This window comes from Entelurus aequoreus, linkage group LG07, assembly GCF_033978785.1.
Source record: "Entelurus aequoreus isolate RoL-2023_Sb linkage group LG07, RoL_Eaeq_v1.1, whole genome shotgun sequence".
In the NCBI taxonomy this organism is placed as follows: Eukaryota; Metazoa; Chordata; class Actinopteri; order Syngnathiformes; family Syngnathidae; genus Entelurus; species Entelurus aequoreus.
In genome coordinates this window covers 80980172-80985171 of record NC_084737.1, presented here as the reverse complement: position 1 = coordinate 80985171, position 5000 = coordinate 80980172, and the positions used below count along the sequence as shown (strand labels likewise).

The following is a 5000-nucleotide window of genomic DNA, read 5'->3' as shown; positions in this document are numbered from 1 at the left end:
ACAAGACGACTTAATAGCTGACCACAATGCTGTCCCAAAATGCCCGCTACAGTCCGTGACGTCAAGCGCAGACGTCATCATACCGAGACGTTTTCAGCAGGATATTTTGCGCGAAATTTAAAATTGCCCTTTAGTAATCTAACCCGGCCGTATTGGCATGTGTTGCAATGTTAAGATTTCATCATTTATATATAAACTATCAGACTGCATGGTCGCTAGTAGTGGCTTTCAGTAGCAACGAAAATTACGGTGCTATCAATATCGGCCAAGACTGAACATTGGTTGGTTTTCTTTCTTTTCCTTCCTTATCCTAACTAGTCTATCCATGCGGGTTTTGCCACAAACTTGTATTACTCAATTACCGAGGATAAAACACATTATTGTGGCTTTAATAAAAGCAGCATGCAGTTATCCCACAAAAGCTAATCCTAATCCCCCCCCCAAAAAATAAATAAATAAGCAGTGGTGGAAAAAAGGGCATTTAAGTGAGGAATAGTGCAATGTGAACACTCATGTTTACTGTATTTATCCTGACTCACCTTTCTTTTTTAGCAAGTTCGCAGGAAAAAAATAAAACCCCATTTAAATGCAAATGTACTGTAGAGCAATATTCATGAAATGTTCTTTACTTAAATGGCACATTGGCTACCCCACAATGTGTTCACTTCCATTAAGGTGCAGCACCAGAGGGCCTATTTGGAGATGAAATGTCACCAGATGACTTCTTCCGCAGCTGCGCCTGTCGTTAGACATCACGCGAGCATCAGGTTGTTTCCAAGGCGACGGGCGTCACATGGCGGGGTGTACACGGGTGTGACGCTGTATTATTTATTCCTTGCATGAAAACACGCACACACGTCACACTCTCTTTCTGCAGCTCCAAAGGCTTCCTGTCATGACTTTGATATGTCACGTCCATTCCTTATCGCTGCTTTGATCCTTCCTTTGTTGCCTTCCATCAACTCTTGCATACGCCCTTCACTTTTATTCTCCTCTTTTCTTTGTAAACCTTTTCATCCCATTCTGGCTCATCTGTTTTCATGTCTCCTCTGATCTCAATTGTCCCCTTGTCTCTCTTTTTTTTTTTTTTTTAATCTCGTTCCTCTTCAAGGCCTCTTGTCTCAAATGATCTTCCTTCTGTTTTCACTTTTTTCTTCTCCAAAACACGCAGTGATTCATCCCTAATGTGTTTTATGTATAAATAGCAATCTTTCAAGCAATATTAGGATGTTTTTCCATCATAATGTTATATCTTTAGCATTATGTAATAGTGGGATGGGGGGATATGGACTAAAACAGGGGTGTCCAAACTACAACCCGCGTCTGCAATGTGGCCCGCAAGATGTAAATAAATGTAAATAACTGCTCGTATGATAGGTGCTTGATTGTCACTTTTTTGAGGAGGGCGTGATTGACACAGAAAAGTGACCATGAAGTGCATTTTCTGGCAAATCCATGCACAGCACTTACTTATATAACTCAATCCAAACAACCTCCCCTAGTCATGGCGCAGGGAAAAAATAAATCACTTTTTTTGAGGAGGACATGATTGACACAGGAAAGCGACCACAAAGTGCGTTTTCCTGGCAAATTCATACACATCATTTACTTATATAGCCCAATTCAAACAACCTTCCCTAGTCATGGCGCAGAAAATAAAATGTTCACTTTTTTGAGGAGGACGTGATTGACACAGAAAAGTGACCCTGAAGTGCATTTTCTGGAAAATTCATGCACAGCACTTACTTATATAACTCAATCCAAACAACCTTCCCTAGTCATGGCGCAGGGAAAAAATAAATCACTTTTTTGAGGAGGACATGATTGACACAGAAAAGTGACCACAAAGTGCATTTTCCTGGCAAATTCATACACATAATTTACTTACTGTATATAGCTCAATTCAAACAACCTTCCCTAGTCATGGCGCAGAAAATGAAATTGTCACTTTTTTTAGGAGGACGTGATTGACACAGAGAAGTGACCATGAAGTGCATTTTCTGGAAAATTCATGCACAGCACTTACTTATACAACTCAATCCAAACAACCTTCCCTAGTCATGGCGCAGGGAAAAAATAAATAACTTTTTTTGAGGAGGACATGATTGACACAGGAAAGCGACCACAAAGTGCGTTTTCCTGGCAAATCCATACACATCATTTACTTATATAGCCCAATTCAAGCAACCTTCCCTAGTCATGGCGCAGAAAATAAAATGTTCGCTTTTTTGAGGAGGACGTGATTGACACAGAAAAGTGACCATGAAGTGCATTTTCTGGAAAATTCATACACAGCACTTACTTATATAACTCAATCCAAACAACCTTCCCTAGTCATGGCGCAGGGAAAAAATAAATAATTTTTTTTGAGGAGGACATGATTGACACAGGAAAGTGACCACAAAGTGCGTTTTCCTGGCAAATTCATACACATCATTTACTTATGTAACCCAATTCAAACAACCTTCTCTAGTCATGGCGCAGAAAAGAAAATGGTCACTTTTTTGAGGAGGACGTGATTGACACAGAAAAGTGACCATGAAGTGCATTTTCTGGAAAATTCATGCACAGCACTTACTTATATAACTCAATCCAAACAACCTTCCCTAGTCATGGCGCAGGGAAAAAATAAATCACTTTTTTTGAGGAGGACATGATTGACACAGAAAAGTGACCACAAAGTGCATTTTCCTGGCAAATTCATACACATCATTTACTTATATAGCCCAATTCAAACAACCTTCCCTAGTCATGGCGCAGAAAATAACATTTTCACTTTTTTGAGGAGGACGTGATTGACACAGAAAAGTGACCATGAAGTGCATTTTCTGGAAAATTCATGCACAGCACTTACTTATATAACTCAATCCAAACAACCTTCCCTAGTCATGGCGCAGGGAAAAAATAAATAACTTTTTTTGAGGAGGACATGATTGACACAGAAAAGTGACCACAAAGTGCATTTTCCTGGCAAATTCATACACATCATTTACTTATATAGCCCAATTCAAACAACCTTCCCTAGTCATGGCGCAGAAAATAACATTTTCCCTTTTTTGAGGAGGGCGTGATTGACACAGAAAAGTGACCATGAGGTGCATTTTCTGGAAAATTCATGCACAGCACTTACTTATATAACTCAATCCAAACAACCTTCCCTAGTCATGGCGCAGGGGAAAAAGAAATAACTTTTTTTGAGGAGGACATGATTGACACAGAAAAGTGACCACAAAGTGCATTTTCCTGGCAAATTCATACACATCATTTACATATGTAGCCGAATTCAAACAACCTTCCCTAGTCATGGCGCAGAAAATAACATTTTCACTTTTTTGAGGAGGACGTGATTGACACAGAAAAGTGACCATGAAGTGCATTTTCTGGAAAATTCATGCACAGCACTTACTTATATAACTCAATCCAAACAACCTTCCCTAGTCATGGCGCAGGGAAAAAATAAATCACTTTTTTTGAGGAGGACATGATTGACACAGGAAAGTGACCACAAAGTGCGTTTTCCTGGCAAATTCATACACATCATTTACTTATATAGCCCAATTCAAACAACCTTCCCTAGTCATGGCGCAGAAAGTACAATTTTAACTTTTTTGAAGAGGACATGATTGACACAGAACAGTGACCATGAAGTGCATTTTCTGGAAAATTCATGCACAGCATTTACTTATACAACCCAATCCAAACAACCTTCCCCAGTCATGGCGCAGGGGGGGAAAAAACACTTTTTTGAGAAGAATGTGATTGACACAGAAAAGTGACCATGAAGTGCATTTATGCACAGAATTTACTTAAATAACCCAATCCAAACAACCTTCCCTAGTCATGGCGCAGAGGGAAAAAATTTCACTTTTTGTAGGAGGGCGTGATTGACACAGAAAAGTGACCATGAAGTGCATTTATGCACAGCATTTAACTTAAATAACCCAATCCAAACAACCTTCCCTAGTCATGGCGCAGAAAATAAAACTGTCACTTTTTTGAGGAGGATGTGATTGACACAGAAAAGTGACCATGAAGTGCATTTTCTGGCAAATTCATGCACATCATTTACTTATATAACCCAATCCAAACAACCTTCCCTAGTCACGTTGCAGGGGGGAAAAACGTCACTTTTTTGAGGAGGATGTGGTTGACACAGAAAAGTGACCACGAAGTGCATTTTCTGGCAAATGCATGCACAGCATTGACTTATATAACCCAATCCAAACAACTTTCCCTAGTCATGGCGCAGGGGGAAACAAATATCTTTGTTGAGGAGGACTTTATTGACACAGAAAAGTGACCACAAAGTGCATTTTCTGGTAAATTTATGCAAAAAAATTGACTTATATAACCCAATTCAAACAACCTTCCCTAGTCATTACGCAGGAAAAAAATAAAAAATCAACCAGCACAGAAAGTCAACAAACATTGTCACACAAAACCTGCACAATGAACTTTGGGGATATTTTAATTTATTTTTTAAAAACAGAAAACCATCATAAAACAAATCAAAATTACACCCATTTAAATCCATTGCAAGGCATGATGGGAAAAATGCACCAAAAAAAAACGTTCACTTCTTATCCATGTTTGCCACATTTTAGCTGCTTGACATTTCAAATGAATTTTTTTTTCAAGATCATTAAATAGTTACATTTTTGATCACAATTATAAACAGACATTAACACAGGATGGCGGCGTAACGATAACAATGACCTTTTTAAATTATGTCTTACTATTGACTCTGATTTAATAGGAGTATATATATATATATATATATATATATATATATATATATATATATATATATATATATATATATATATATATATATATATATATATATATATATATATATATATAGTGGTTTATCCGTTAAACAGTGGTCAATACTGGAGTAGAGCGGAATATTCCTTAGGGCAAAAAAAACACAGAGGTTTTTTCATTCCTACAGGTTTGTTTCACAGGTTTCCCTGCTCTTCAGGGGAGTCTACTGAAGC

The 5000-nt window shown here is 38.0% G+C and overlaps 1 protein-coding gene across 1 annotated transcript in view; it reads right to left on the bottom strand.

The window, feature by feature from the left end:
- Window positions 1–5000, bottom strand: part of LOC133654316 (kelch domain-containing protein 8B-like) — a 356145-nt gene that overhangs the window by 1642 nt on the left and 349503 nt on the right. The window lies entirely within an intron of this gene.